We start from the raw sequence: 16730 nt of genomic DNA on the forward strand, positions 1-16730 counted from the left end.
GCTGAGGCCTGTCTGCATCTTTCCCAGGGAAGAATAACTGATTTCCTATCCTTCTGTGATTTGGGGCATCCACATACGAACTTGTGTATGTGCGGTTAATCCTGGTAACTATTATCTTTTCTCAGGTATTTTACTTTCTTTTTTTTTTTTTATTGCATTTTAGGTTTTGGGGTACATGTGATGAACATGCAAGATTGTTGCATAGGTACACACATGGCAGTGTGCTTTGCTGCCTTCTGTCCCCTCACCTGTATCTGTCATTTCTCCCCATGCTATCTCTTCCCACCTCCCCACCCCCGTCCCTCCCCCATTTCCCCCCAACGGACCCCAGTGTGTAGTGCTCCCCTCCCTGTGTCCATGTGTTCTCATTGTTCAACACCTGCCTATGAGCGAGAATATACGGTGTTTGATTTTCTGCTCTTGTGTCAGTTTGCTGAGAATGATGGTTTCCAGGTTCATCCATGTCCCTACAAAGGACGTGAACTCATCGTTTTTGATGGCTGCATAATATTCCATGGTGTATATGTACCACATTTTCCCTATCCAGTCTATCATCGTTGGGCATTTGGGTTGGTTCCAGGTCTTTGCTATTGTAAACAGTGCTGCAATGAACATTCGTGTGCACGTGTCCTTATAGTAGAATGATTTATAATCCTTTGGATATATACCCAGTAATGGGATTGCTGGGTCAAATGGGATTTCTATTTTTAGGTCCTTGAGGAATCGCCACACTGTCTTCCACAATGGTTGAATTAATTTACATTCCCACCAACAGTGTAAAAGTGTTCCTATTTCTCCACATCCTCTCCAGCATCTGTTGTTTCCCGATTTTTTAATGATTGCCATTCTAACTGGTGTGAGATGGTATCTCAATGTGGTTTTGATTTGCATTTCTCTGATGACCAGTGATGATGAGCATTTTTTCATGTTTGTTGGCCTCCTGTATGTCTTCTTTTGTAAAGTATCTGTTCATATCCTTCGCCCATTTTTGAATGGGCTTGTTTGTTTTTTTCTTGTAGATCTGCTTTAGTTCTTTGTAAATTCTGGATATCAGCCCCTTGTCAGATGGGTAGGCTGCAAAAATTTTTTCCCATTCTGTTGGTTGCCGATTCACTCTACTGACTGTTTCTTTTGCCATGCAGAAGCTGTGGAGTTTGATTAGGTCCCATTTGTCTATATTGGCTTTTGTTGCCATTGCTTTTGGCGTTTTGGTCATGAAGTCCTTGCCTACACCTATGTCCTGAATGGTTTTCCCTAGATTTTCTTCTAAGGTTTTTATGGTATTAGGTCTGATGTTTAAGTCTTTAATCCATCTGGAGTTAATTTTGGTGTAAGGTGTCAGGAAGGGGTCCTGTTTCTGCTTTCTGCACATGGCTAGCCAGTTTTCCCAACACCATTTATTAAACAGGGAATCCTTTCCCCATTGCTTGTTTTTGTCAGGTTTGTCGAAGATCAGATGGTTGTGGGTATGTTGTATTTCCTCTGAGGCCTCTGTTCTGTTCCATTGGTCTATATCTCTGTTTTGGTACCAGTACCATGCTGTTTTGATTACTGTAGCCTTGTAGTATAGTTTGAAGTCCGGTAGTGTGATGCCTCCTGCTTTGTTCTTTTGGCTTAGAATTGACTTGGCTATGCGGGCTCTCTTTTGGTTCCATATGAAGTTTAAGGTGTTTTTTTCCAGTTCTGTGAAGAAGGTCGTTGGTAGCTTGATGGGAATAGCGTTGAATCTGTAAATTACTTTGGGCAGTATGGCCATTTTTACGATTTTGATTCTTCCTAACCATGAACATGGAATGTTTCTCCATCTGTTTGTATCCTCTCTTATTTCGTTGAGCAATGGCTTGTAGTTCTCCTTGAAGAGGTCCTTTACGTTCCTTGTTAGTTGTATTCCTAGGTACTTTATTCTCTTTGTAGCAATTGTGAATGGCAGTTCGTTCTTGATTTGGCTCTCTTGAAGTCTATTACTGGTGTATAGGAATGCTTGTGATTTTTGCACGTTGATTTTGTACCCTGAGACTTTGCTGAAGTTGTTTATCAGTTTCAGGAGATTTTGGGCTGAGATGATGGGGTCTTCCAGATATACAATCATGTCATCTGCAAATAGAGACAATTTGATTTCCTCCTTTCCAATTTGGATACCCTTTATTTCTTTTCCTTGCCTGATTGCTCTGGCTAGAACTTCCAGTACTATATTGAATAGGAGTGGTGAGAGAGGGCATCCTTGTCTAGTGCCAGATTTCAAAGGGAATGCTTCCAGTTTTTGCCCATTCAGTATGATATTGGCTGTTGGTTTGTCGTAAATAGCTTTTATTGTTTTGAGATACGTTCCGTCAATACCTAGTTTATTGAGGGTTTTTAGCATAAAGGGTTGTTGAATTTTGTCAAAAGCCTTCTCTGCATCAATCGAGATAATCATGTGGTTTTTGTCTTTGGTTCTGTTTATGTGGTGAATTACGTTTATGGACTTGCGTATGTTGAACCAGCCTTGCATCCCCGGGATGAATCCTACTTGATCATGGTGGATGAGCTTTTTGATATGCTGTTGCAGTCGGTTTGCCAGTATTTTATTGAAGATTTTTGCATCTATGTTCATCATGGATATTGGCCTGAAATTTTCTTTTCTTGTTGAGTCTCTGCCGGGTTTTGGTATCAGGATGATGTTTGTCTCGTAAAATGATTTGGGAAGGATTCCCTGTTTTTGGATTGTCTGGAATAGTTTCAGAAGGAATGGTATCAGCTCCTCCTTGTATGTCTGGTAGAATTCAGCTGTGAACCCATCTGGACCTGGGCTTTTTTTGGGTGGTAGGCTCTTTATTGCTGCCTCGACTTCAGACCATGTTATTGGTCTATTCAGGGTTTCGGCTTCTTCCAGGTTTAGGCTTGGGAGGTTGCAGGTGTCCAGGAATTTATCCATTTCTTCCAGGTTTACTAGTTTATGTGCATAGAGTTGTTTGTAATAATCTCTGATGATGGTTTGGATTTCTGTGGAATCTGTGGTGATATCCCCTTTATCGTTTTTTATTGCATCAATTTGGTTATTCTCTCTTTTCTTTTTTATTAATCTGGCTAGTGGTCTGTCTATTTTGTTGATCTTTTCAAAAAACCAGGTCCTGGATTTATTGATTTTTTGAAGAGTTTTTTGTGTCTCTATTTCCTTCAGTTCTGCTCTGATCTTAGTTATTTCCTGTCTTCTGCTAGGTTTTGAGTTTTTTTGATCTTGCTCCTCTAGCTCTTTCAATTTTGATGATAGGGTGTCAATTTTAGATCTCTCCTTTCTTCTCATGTGGGCACTCATTGCTATATATTTTCCTCTAGAGACTGTTTTAAATGTGTCCCAGAGATTCTGGTATGTTTTGTCTTCGTTCTCATTGGTTTCGAAGAACATCTTTATTTCTGCCTTCATTTCATTGTTTATCCAGTCAACATTCGAGAGCAAGTTGTTCAGTTTCCATGAAGCTGTGCGGTTCTGAGTTAGTTTCTGCATTCTGAGTTCTAACTCGATTGCACTGTGGTCTGAGAGACTGTTTGTTATGATTTCTGTTCTTTTGCATTTGCTGAGGAGTGATTTATTGCCAATTATGTGGTCAATTTTAGAGTAGGTGTGATGTGGTGCTGAGAAGAATGTATATTCTGTGGATTTGGGGTGGAGAGTTCTGTAAATGTCTATTAGGTTTGCTTGTTCCAGGTCTGTATTCAGGTCCTGGATATCCTTGTTGATTTTCTGTGTGGTTGATCTGTCTAATATTGACAATGGGGTGTTAAAGTCTCCCACTATTATTGTGTGGGAGTCTAAGTCTCTTTGTAAGTCATTAAGAACTTGCCTTATGTATCTGGGTGCTCCTGTATTGGGTGCGTATATATTTAGGATCGTTAGCTCTTCTTGTTGCAGTGATCCTTTTACCATTATGTAATGTCCTTCTTTGTCTCTTTTGATCTTTGTTGCTTTAAAGTCTATTTTATCAGAGATGAGAATTGCAACTCCTGCCTTTTTTTTGCTCTCCATTTGCTTGGTAGATCTTCCTCCATCCCTTTATTTTGAGCCTTTGTGTATCCTTGCATGTAAGATGGGTTTCCTGGATACAGCACACTGATGGGTTTTGGCTTTTTATCCAATTTGCCAGTCTGTGTCTTTTGATTGGGGCATTTAGTCCATTGACATTTAGGGATAGTATTGTTATGTGTGAATTTGATGCTGTCATTTTGATGCTACCTGGCTGTTTTGTTGGTTAGTTGATGCAGATTCTTGATTGTGTTGATGCTCTTTTACCATTTGGTGTGTTTTTGGAGTGGCTGGTACTGGTTGTTCCTTTATATGTGTAGAGCCTCTTTCAGGAGTTCTTGTAGAGCAGGTTTGGTGGTGATGAAATCTCTGAGTGCTTGCTTGTTCACAAAGGATTTTATTTTTCCTTCACTTATGAAGCTTAGTTTGACTGGATAGGAGATTCTGGGTTGAAAGTTCTTTTCTTTAAGGATGTTGAATATTGGCCCCCAATCTCTTCTGGCTTGTAGGGTTTCTGCTGAGAGATCTGCTGTGAGTCTAATGGGCTTCCCTTTGTGGGTAACCCGACCTTTCTCTCTGGCTGCCCTTAGCATTTTCTCTTTCATTTCAACCCTGGTGAATCTGACGATTATGTGCCTTGGGGTTGCTCTCCTTGAGGAATATCTTTGTGGTGTTCTCTGTATTTCCTGGATTTGAATATTGGTCTGCCTTGCTAGGTTAGGGAAGTTTTCCTGGATAATATCCTGAAGAGTATTTTCCAGCTTGGATTCATTCTCTTCATCACATTCAGGTACACCTATCAGACGTAGATTAGGTCTTTTCACATAGTCCCACATTTCTTGAAGATTTTGTTCATTCCTTTTTGCGCTTTTTTCTCTGTTCTTGCCTTCTCTTTTTATTTCATTGAGTTGATCTTCGACCTCTGATATCCTTTCTTCTGCTTGGTCAATTCGGCTGTTGAAGCTTGTGCATGCTTCACGAAGTTCTCGCGTTGCGTTTTTCAGCTCCATCAATTCACTTATACTCCTCTCTATGCTGTCCATTCTCGTCAGCAGTTCGTCCAATCTTTTTTCAAGGTTCCTATTTTCTTTGCGATGGGTTAGAACATGTTCTTTTAGCTCATTGTAGTTTCTTACTACCCACCTTCTGAAGTCTGATTCTGTCATTTCATCACCCTCCTTCTCCATCCGGTCTGGTTCCCTTGCTGGTAAGGAGTTGTGATCACTTTTAGGAGGAGAAGTGTTCTGGTTTCAGGAGTTTTCATCCTTTTTACGCTGGTTTCTTCCCATTTTTGTGGGTTTATCCACCTGTTGTCTGTCTCTGTCCCAGGGAGTTGGAGCTTTATGAGTTTCCGTTGCACTACTGCCTTTTTTGATTTTTCTTTCAGGTCGGACCCGCCCAGCTAGCAGCAGGCCTAGCTTCTGCCTGCCCGCAGGGGCTTTGCTGAGCTGCTGTGGGCTCCGCCCAGCTGCCCTGAGCTCTTCCCTGTAGTCCTTTTTACATGGGCGTAGTTAGAACTGTCTCGGCAATGGTGGCGCCGCCTCTGTTATGGCGGACTCTCTCTGTTGTGGCAGGTTGCCTCGGTAATGGCGGGTTGCCTCGGCAACGGCAGCCTGCCTCCGTAGCGGTGGCGAGTCTCAGTAATGGCGGAAGCCCCTCCCCCACGGAGCCGGACCGTCCGGGTTCAGCTGTGCTTGGTTTGAAGGGCTCAACCCAGAGGGTTTCCAATTACTGTTTTTGTTTTGGTTGTTGTTGGGGGTGGAGGGGTGTGACCAACCGAGCCTGATCACCTGGCTCCCTGACTCAGAGTCTTTTCTTTTAAGTTGAACGACCCCGCGTTCCGGTCGCTTGTTGAAAAGGCCCGGGATCTCCCGTGCTGCGACTCACGAAGTCGGCTCGAACCCTGGCGCCGGCTCCTGGCGGATTTTTTGCCTAGGAATCTCCTGGCCTGACTCACTATTTCAGATGAATGGGCTATTCTGCCGTCTCAGGGCTCTGCTCGCCAACTAAGAGGGCTCCCAGACCAGTGGCTTTTGTACGGAGAACCGCAGCCACAGGGCGTGGTCACAGCAGCGGCGCAGGCGGAATCAGCCCCGTGGGGGCCAAAACAGCCGCACCGGCTGGGACTGCGACGCTGGCGACCCCTCTGCCTGGGTATCTCCTGGTCTATGGGCAATAAGAGTTCGTCTGGAAATGCGGCGTCCACTCACCCTCTGCACTTTCACTGGGAGCTGAAGTCCTGAGCTCTTCTTAGACGGCCATCTTCCCAGCATAGATTTCCTATTAGATTATTTATTGAATAGGGGAACAAAATAATTGAGTGTCTCGAATAAAAAAAAAGTTGATCTTTAAAACATCCACAGAAGAGATATAAATATTACCTCTCTTGTTAACGTGACATGTTGCAGCAAAGAAAAAATGATACACGTGAGTTTTGTTTAAAATTTAGTTAAGCTGCATGCTCTTTGATCTCTTAGATGGCAAATATTTAATGTAGTAGTGGAAAAAAATTCTTGAGGTTTATACCTTGAAAGACGAATAGGTTTAAGTCAGTCACAACTCTCAGATTTAGATATGATCGACTAATGGGTACAACCTTGCAAAAGAAGCTGGCTGTGTTCTTGGGTGATAGGCTGGTTGTGATGTAGGTTACCAGTCCTCAGACTTTTCCACGAGGGCTGCCACAGAACTGTCCCTCAACACTTCTACAGAACTCTCAAGCTCAGGGAATGAATTCAGGGACTGATGACTGCCATCAGGGATACATCTTGCAGGAAGAGACAGAAATTGGAATAGTTGTGAATCTAGCCCGATATTTTGTGTCATCGTTGAGGAGTATTTCCACATATTAAATCTCCTGTCCTTATTTAGAAGTAACAGCTAAAGCAATCATTCCTACACACTTCATTTTGACAATGCAAGAGCTTTAAAATATGTTTCCCTGATGGCAAAATATGCTTGATAACCAGAGAGAACTATCCTTTAAAAAGAAGTTTTTAGTGCACAAACAGCTGTCTTCCATTTTTGGCACACAAAGGGAACAATGAAAATGACTAATCTCACTAAGTTACAATAAAAGTGCTGACGAAAGCTTAACTATATACTTTACATCTTTAGTAGCCCTGTAATTACAGCTCTAGTTAAAAAAAAAATCAAAACCGCAACAACTTCTTGAGCACATTTAATTGCTATTTGCACATATTGTTGTTTTTCTTCCCATAGGAGTGTCATACACTGACCCCCAATATCAGTCATTTATCTGTCCTGGAAAGGTCAATGTGTTTTTGAACAAAACATCTTCATTTAATGTCATTTCTATTATCCTAGAAGATACTCTGGAGGATAATTAATAGTGCTTGATAAAAATTTGGGCTTGGAAAACTTAATAAATACCATGCTACCATCTATACTTCATTAAGTGTCAACCTGCATTTATTTTTACCTTTTCCTGTACAAACAAATAAGTTTTGTGGATTGTGTATCAGTGAAGCAGAAGCCTAACAATAAAGATAATCTCTAGGACATTATTTTTAGAAAATGTTCATTAAAAAATATGTTTAGGAGCCAGGCGCGGTGGCTTAAGCCTGTAATCCCAGCACTTTGGGAAGCCGAGGCGGGTGGATCACGAGGTCAGGAGATCGAGACTATCCTGGTCAGCATGGTGAAACCCCGTCTCTACTAAAAATACAAAACATTAGCTGGGCATGGTGGCGCATGCCTGTAATCCCAGCTACTTAGGAGGCTGAGGCAGGAGAATTGCCTGAACCCAGGAGGCGGAGGTTGCGGTGAGCCGAGATCGTGCCATTGCACTCCAGCCTGGGTAACAAGAGCGAAACTCCGTCTCAAAAAAAAAAAAAAAAAAAAAAAAAAAAAAAAAAAAAAAAAAAAAATTATGTTTAGGGTTACCAAGGGGTAAATAAAGGAGAACTATTTATTTAAAAAAAATAAAAAAACAAGTTTACCTCTGTATTACTTAATATATTTAGGAATTGTTCCTCAAAAAATCATCAGTGCTATAGGGAAGTTTGCAGTCATATCTGCTTTTCCTAACATGCTTTTTTTTTTTAAGACAGAGTCTTGCTCTGTTGCCCAGGCTGGAGTGTAGTAGTGTGATCTCAGCTTACTACAGCCTCCACCTCCTGGGTTCAAGTGATCCTCCTGCCTCAGCCTCCTGAGTATCTGGGACTACAGGCACACCTGACTAATTTTTTGTATTTTTAGTAGAGACAGGGTTTCATCATGTTGTCCAGGATAATCTCCATCTCCTGACCTCATGATCCGCCCACCTCACCCTCCCAAAGTGCTAGGATTACAGGTGTTAGCCACGGTGCCCAGCCTTGTTTTTTGAGATGGAGTCTCGCTCTGTAGCCCTGTGCAGTGGAGTGATCTCGTCTCACTGCAACCTCTGTCTCCTGGGTTCAAGCAATTATCGTGCTTTAGCCTCCTGAGTAGCTGGGATCACAGGTGCACACCACCGAATCTGGCTAATTTTTGTATTTTTAGTAGAGATGATGTTTCACTGTGTCGGCCAGGCTTGTCTCGATCTCCTGACCTAAGGTGATCCACCTGCCTCGGCCTCCCAAAGTATTGGGATTAAAAGCATGAGCCACTGTGCCCAGCCTCCTAATATGTTTTCATTTTCTGCATTTCCTCTTAGAATACTATAGTGAGCTGGAGATTGGAAAAGGGATTTACACATCTGATCTTTTTTGAGGCCCACTGCTAGGACAGTAGGTATTGTGACCAATGCCTGTGGTGGTCTATAATTCTTAGTCCCACCTTGGACATCCTTGCTGGCCTACAGCTTTGGGATGTTGGCTCTTCCCAGGAGAGCCTGTGGAGTCTACAGCCACACTCCTGCAGGTTGGAGCTGCATGGCTTCATCCTGCCAGTCTGACTGTACAGAAGATAATATCCTAGGGATAGTTAGAAGCACAGAGTCAGATGCTGGGTCTCCCACTTAGAAAGTGCATGACCTTGGGCAATTTTACTGAGCTTTTCTAATTCTTAGTTTTCTTACATGTGTGACAGAGATACTATTAGTACATCACTATGAAAAAAATGAGACAAATGTGTCTGAAGCTCCTTGCACACTGTCTGGCACAAGGAAAGCATTCAGAAAGTGATGGCTATGTTTATCATTTAGACAAACTAACAGGAGACTCAGACTACAATGCAGCATGTCTGGGAAAATGTTTAGACACTGGAATCTATTCTGGAGAAACCGCTTCAGTCAAGATTCTTTTGGTTGAAAAGAAACAAAACCTTGTTTGAACTAGCTTCTGCCAGAAGGTGACTGAATGACAGTCATAGGACAAAGATGAAAGGTAGAGTCAGTCTCACAGGGTGGGGCCGGGAGCCAGAAGACACAGCTGGGGCTGCTCTGTCTCTTCATGTTGTCATGGCCTTCCCATCTCTGCCTCTGTTCATGCTTCTACTCCCTCCTGCTCTGTCTTGACCAGATTCCTCTGCTTTCTCATTTTGGGTATGATTCTAGTGGCCTTCCCGACAGTACTGATAGCAACTGGCTTGTGTGTGTGTTGATACACAATTTGTGAGGGTTGGATTGGCCCAGCTCATCTGTTTGAGCTGGACCACCTGAGTCATAAACCACTGTCTGGCTAAAGGACTGAGTCCTTTTTTGTCAGTTGTTCATCATGATCCAAACTGTCATGGCCCATGCAGTTAGGGTCATAGGGGAGGACAGAGCTGCCTCTTTCAGATCAGTGGGGAGAGCAGGTTTTCTCAAAAAGAGTAGAAATATCTAGTCCCGTTTTTCTGAGAGACTTGACAACCCTGCTGCTAGCAGTTTCAGTAATTTAGTCCTAATGATGAGGGCCCAGTCATAGAGAAGTAGAGAAGTCCTAAAAACTGGTGGTCTCTCCACTTCTCTCCCCAAATGTGGCTGGTGTCAAGATAATTGCTCAGCCAAGAAGTATCTCTCCATCTGTGCCTTTCAGGGTAGACTGTCAGAATAGGAAGGACTATGCCAGATTTTTCCACACGTAGGAAAGAGCAAGTAAAGAGACTGGGGATAGGGGTGGGAGGAGGCTAGGGCAGGAGATAGTTCAGGTAGGTAAGGATGCTAAATCACTGTGGCTAGCTTGTTAAGGAACTGTGACTCCTCAGAGAGGTCAGAGAAAAGCAGGTGCAGGAAGTCCTTTGGGCTCAGGGAAGTGGCTGACCAAAGAGGGAGAATACATTCTAAATTCCTCTGGCTCAGAGCCCCAGAGGCCTGGTTTTCCTCTCTGTTCTGAAAAGGGAGGTGGCTGTTTGCCTGGCAGAGCTGCTCACTGCAAGCTGCAGCTGTGTCACATTCTCCCATGGGACACTGAGTTCTCTAGAGAGCTGAACCAGGACAATAGATTAGTAAAGATGAGGATTCCCCAGGTTTGCAAATCCTAAACCGAACAAGGAGTTCTTCACTTTTCCCCAAGGAGGAATGGTTCGGAGTCACTGGCCACAGTTAAAATGCAAGAGAAGAAAGTCCGTTGCTGTGGAGCTATCTAGAATAGGTCCTAGCCTTAATTGAAGTAATTGATAAACACCTGAAGTCCTCACTCCCAGTCTTGCCCAGAAGTCTTCACATTTTCACTTCGGTTGCAGGAGGTGGTAGCTTGATTATGACAAAGTCTCCTGGTCTCATTAGTTGACTTTTAGCAAATAATGTGACCCATTGTGCCAAGTGGATGGGAAGGGAGCTTCCCTTCTTTCCTGGGCAGTTAACCAAATGGTCTTGACCAAGATAACTAGTAATTCAGGCTTTGGATCAGTGCTTTTGTGCCCATGACAGAGAAGGGAGAGGTTGATGGGCAATAACACGGTGGGGAGGAAAAGTACATAGACAGTGATCACTGGCAGATTGAAGCAATGATAATTAAAGTAGCAACAATAATGGATACCATTTATTCAGCATCTACCCATCAGCCCTTTTTCACATATTCATTTCTCCACAAGACCTGCAAAATAGCTATTAAAATATCTGTTGTACACATGAGGGAACTTAAGCTCAGAGTGATTAAATAATTTGTCTAAATCCAGACACTGGATACATTGGGGTCTGAGTCCCAGTCTATCCAATATCAATGTCCATGGAAGTTCTGCTACCATTCACTGATTCTCCAGATTGAGATCCTAAAAATAGTAAAGAAGGTACAAACAATTAAAAACAGAAATAACTTTCACTTAGAGTTATGGATGAGAGAAAGAAAGAAGATGAGACACTAAGTCAACCAGAACGAGAAGAGAGAGGCACAGGAGGGCATCCATGGTCAGGGATTTGAGTGTAGCATAGATTTACTGAAAAGTTCAGGTCATCTAGGTTTTCTAGGCATGTGGATTTAGGACCCCTTTACTAGGGAAAAAACAAAGCTTGGTTGGAGGTTACCAATAAAAGGTGGAGAATAAATCCCTATACTTTTCCCAGGATTGCCTAAGTTCCAGAAAAGTTGAAAATAAGTGTTCTGTGGAGTCCAAGAAGAAAAATGCCCTTAGGCATTTTTTTTTTTTTTTTTCAGAACTAAAAAGCAATCTGTTTGTCTTTACCAGCATCCAAGTAACTAGAAGTATTCTGGATGGGGACACATTTCAAAAAGCTCTGAGTAGGCACACAGGTGCAATGCCACATGCAACAGCTGAGAGGCCACCTCCCCAATCCCCTGTCCCTGCCCCCTGCTCTATCCCTCCCTAGAGCACCAATGCTAACAGCTGACCTACTGAAACATGCAAATCTAATGTTACATGACAGGGACTAATCCATGTGTGAACTTCTAAAGAGTGAACTCTTCTCTTTTGAACACTTCAGATTTTCACTGGAAAAATCATATTGTATTGAGAAATATTTCCAGAGACATATTTGTGTTCTGCTAATTAAGTAGGAGAAGACCCAAATTTCCCTGTTTGTCAATCTTTCTGAAGGTTTCCCCAGAATACAGGTCTCTCCATTAGGAATACAGTAAGTGAGGAGAGCTCAGAGACTGAAATTTTCATCATAAAGAGTGATGTCTAACTACAAAGAGTGTCAGCAAAATTTTAAACACTGGATTAATTTTATTAGTAAGACAGTCTCTATATGTTCATGACCCCTCCGACTTATGAATTGCTACACAATGTGCCATGTTCCTTTGTGACCCCAGGGATGAGCTTATTAAGACATGGAGCAGTGTACAATGTGAAGCACATAATTTTCTAGACTATATTCAGTAAAAACTATTCCCAAAATAAGTTCTTTGAGAAGTGGGTATCATAGTTAAATCAAATTTGGAATTGCTGCATATAAAAAAGGTAATCTTTTGCAGGATTATGATGTACCCTCTTTTCCACAGAGCCTAGACCAGGTCTCAGAATTCTTTCAACGTGATGCTCCCGTAAGCTCTACTAATTGACTAGTTTTGGTAGAGGAATGAAAACTATTTACCATCCTTTTTCTCTGGTCTAGTAAGTTTAGGAGCACTTAAAAATGGGGTGAGGCCAAAATCAGGGGCTGCTCTTTGGCTTACAACACCAGGGTAGCTATGAAAGAGAGTGCTAGCCCTTTTGTCTAAAGTCTTGAGTGGGAGAGTGTGTTATTTACCAACTGAATCTATAATAGCAAGTTTTGTTTTGATAATGGGTTAGATAAGAAAATACCTTTGGGTGTTCCTGGGCACAGACAGAGCTGGGCTTCCTAGCAAAACCAGTTGATCTGGAGGCAGACAACCTAGCAGGTAGTACTGCTACAGAATGCAATGTATGAATGCAGCTTTACTCCAGGAATTGTATGGAATTCATACAATTGTATCATCAACACACTAAGAAAGAAAAATCACATCGTTATGTAAATAGATTCATAAAGAGCATTTGACAAAATCCAATACCCATTCATGATAAAAACTCTCATAAAACTAGGAATAGAGGGAGAACTTTTTCAATTTGATAAAAAATATCTACAAAAACCCTACAGCTAATACCATACTTCATGCTGAGAAACTCAAAGCTTTCCCACTGAGATCAAGAACAAGACAAGAATATTCCTTCTCACTATTGCTTTTCAACACCATATTGGAAGTCCTAACTAATGCAATAAAATAAGAAAGGGAAATAAAATATATATGGATTGATAAGGAAGAAATAAAACATTGCTCACAGATCATATGATTATCTGTGAAGGAAATCTAAAAGAATCAGCAAAAGAATCCTAGAACTGAGTGATGATAGGTTGCATGATAAAAGGTTCATATTCAAAAGTTAATTGCTTTCTTATATTCTAGCAATTAACAGGTGGAATTTAAAATAAAAACACAATGCCATTTACATTTGTATGCAAGTAAATGAAATACTTAGGTATAAATCTAACAAAATGTGAACAAAAACTCTAAAACTCTGATGAAAGAAATCACAGAAGAACTAAATAAGTGGAGAGATATTCCATGTTCATATAGAGAGCCCAGTAATAGACCCACATAATACAGTCAACCAATCTTTGACAATAGCAAAGGCAATGCAGTGGAGCACAAATAGTCTTTTCAACAAATGATGCCAGAACAATGGGCATTCATATGCAGAAAAAAAAAGGATCTAGACACAATTCCTAAACCCTTCATAAAATAAACTCAAAAGGGATCATATACCTAAAAGTAAAATGCAAAAGTGTAAAACTCCTAGAAGATTAATATAGGAGGCAATCTACATGACCTTGAGTTTGGCAATAATTTGTTTTTTTAGATACATCACCAATGGCATGATCCATAAATGAAGGAATTGGTAAGCTGAATTTTAGTAAAATTAAAAACTTCTGCTCCATGAAAGGGACTGCCAAGAAAATGAGAAGACAAGTCATAGGCTGGGAGAAAATATTTGCAAAAGACATCTTTGATAAAGGACTGTTATTCAAAATATACAGATAAATTTTAAACTCAGCAATAAAAACCAAACACCTCAGCCTAAAAATGGACCAAAGAACTTAGACACATCATCAAAGAAGACATACAGATGGCAAATATGCATGTGAAGTGAGGCAACACATCATATGTCATCAGGGAAATGCTGGTTAAAACAACAATGGATACTGCTGCACACTTATTTAAATGGCCAAAATCCAGAACACTGGCAACACCAAATGCTGGTAAGGCTGTGGAGCAACAGGAACTCTCATTCATTGCTGGTGGAAACACAAAATGGTACAGCCACTTTGGAAGGCAGTAGGGCAGTTTCTTAGTAAACAAAACATACTTTTACTGTACAGTATAGCAATCACTGTCCTTGGTATTTGCCAAAAGTAGTTGAAAATTTATATTCACACAAAACTCTGTGTAGAGATCTTTATAGAAGCTTCATTTATATTTGCCAATACTTGGATGCAACCAAGATATCTTTCAGTAGATGAATGGGTAAATAACATGTGGTACATCTAGACAATGCAATATTATTGAGGGCTTAAGATGAAATGAGCTATCAAACCATGAAAAGACATGGAGGAATCTTAGATGCATATTACCAAGTGAAAGAAGTCAATCTGACAAGGCATACTGTATGATTCTAATGATACGGCATTCCGTAAAAGGAAAAACTGTGAAGACAGTAATATGATCAGTGGTTGTGAGGAGTTAGTGGGGAGCATGAATAAAGAGAGAAGAGAGGATGTTTAGGGCAGTGAAACTACTCGATATGTTGCTATCACAGTGAGTTCATGTCAGACATTGCTCAAAACCCATAGAATGTATACGATCAAGGTTAAAGCCTAATATAACATATGGACCTTGGGTGACAATATAGGTTCATTGATTGTAACAAATGTACCACTCTGGTGGGGAATGTCGATAGTAGGGCAGTATGTATATGTGTGTGTGTAGGGGAGGAGGGAGTATGTGGGAAATCTCTATATTCTATGCTCAATTTTATTGTGAACCTAAAGCTGCTCTGGAAAATAGTCTACTTAATAATAAAAAAAAAAACTATACATTTAAATACATAATTATTATTCTCTCATACACATTCTTTGTCCTGTTTTCTCTTATTTCTTTTTCTAGCATTCCTGCTAGTCAGGTATTGAACTTCTTAGCTTAACCTTCTAATTTTATTTCTTTTTCTTTCCATTTCCCACATTTTTTTGTCTTTGTGTTCTGCTTTCTGGGAAATATCTCATTATATTCCAAACTTCCCATTGATTTTTTTCTGTAGTATTTTAAAATTTCCATAATAAATAAAAAACATCTCTTATGAGTTTTTTTTTTTTTTTTTTTTTGCCCACTTCCTGTGTCCCCTGATACAGATTCCGTTTTTTTATTTCATGGTTGCAGTATCTTTTCTTATCTATATAGGTTGATTTTGTTTTTGTTTTTGTTTTGTTTGTTTGTTTTGCAAGTGAATTGTAACTTACTTTGGTTTTAACAACAGTTATACACGTCACAGTTTTTCCCAGGAAACCATTCACTTCATAGTTGCAAAAATACACAACGTAGTTGCTTTTCTGTTAGGATCTGTCATGCTTTCAGCTAGCTGGATGTTTAACCATTCACTTCAAATGTACATGCCCAGCCAGGTATGGTGGTGTGGGCCTGCAGTCCCAACTACTTTGAAGGCTGAGGCAGGAGGACCACTTGATCCCAGGAGTTCAAAGTTACCCTGGGCAACATAGAAGACCCTCCAGAAGTCACCCAAGGAGTGAGATAAACATTACAATCCCCATAAACTGGGTAAACGACACGACGGAGTGAAAAATGACCACACATGCCATAAAGTACTGTTGAAGGAAATTCCTGCTGCAATAAAGGCGGCAGTGGTGATGGGTATCCAGGCTGGATACTTGACATCCTATTCTCCAGTTCCACAATGCCGTTCCAGATAGACTCTGCAGTAAAACGCGATTGGTAAGCTGACCAGCACAAGGCAGGCCACAGAGAAACCAGCTGCTAGTGTGAAAGCTTTCTTTGAGGGTTTTAAAGAAGTCAGCATAATAGGTCACAACAATGGGTGCCCGAAAGCAGAATCCAGAATGGATATTAAGTCTTGGAAGCGGCTTCTCCTTTTTCTCAACAGCTGTGGAAGTTTCCGGCCCAGCGTCGCCCTCGCCGTCCGGCCGGGCCTCGGCCTCAGGCCCGAGCAGGAATCGTCGCCGGAGCCGCTGCCAGGCCGTGGAGCGTCCGTCTTGGTATGGCTCCGAAATGCCAGGTTGATGTTTATCACGGTTTTATTTTTGTGTTTCACCCTTTTACCTTAAATGTTTGGGGTTCCGTTAAGTTTAGTTTTTAATGACTATATATATTTTACCTTCGAAGCTTTCCTCCTGTGTCGGGAGGTTTTGTCTCTCCAGGTACGGTTAAGAGTGAGGCATCATAAAGCTGGCCGGGAGCTAAGTTCAGAGCATTATTGTAGATGACAGTGATGGCAGCTGCAGGCTGCCTGGTGCAGCCAGTGTTGTCACACCAGTGGCTGCCGGGAGGGCTCAGGGAAGAGGCAGACAGCCCTCCTGCAGCCCATGGCACTGGGGGCTACTGCTGTGGGGCTCGGCTGGGTTGCCTGCTGGTGGAGGGGCAGCGGGGCAAGGGAGCAGTGCGGGTGGGCAGCCAGGGGCCCCGAGGTGGCGCTGGGCCCCAGGCGGTGCCATACAGCGTGAGAGCTGGCCCCAGGGCGTGGAACTGGGGTCATGCTTTCGAGGCCCAGGGTGGGAAGTGGGAGTGGTGCCCGTTTTGGGGTCCTGACCAACGGCACAGCCACTGCGTCCACCCCATGGAGGGTGCTGGGTTCCTGTGCC

General features: G+C 41.9%; 1 pseudogene; it reads right to left on the reverse strand.

Annotated features, from left to right (window-relative positions):
• Positions 1-15629: 15629 nt before the first annotated feature.
• LOC104653469 (transmembrane protein 128-like) lies at positions 15630-16166 on the reverse strand (annotated as a pseudogene).
• Positions 16167-16730: the final 564 nt, after the last annotated feature.

This window comes from Saimiri boliviensis, chromosome 7 (genome assembly GCF_048565385.1).
Source record: "Saimiri boliviensis isolate mSaiBol1 chromosome 7, mSaiBol1.pri, whole genome shotgun sequence".
Taxonomy (NCBI): domain Eukaryota; kingdom Metazoa; phylum Chordata; class Mammalia; order Primates; family Cebidae; genus Saimiri; species Saimiri boliviensis.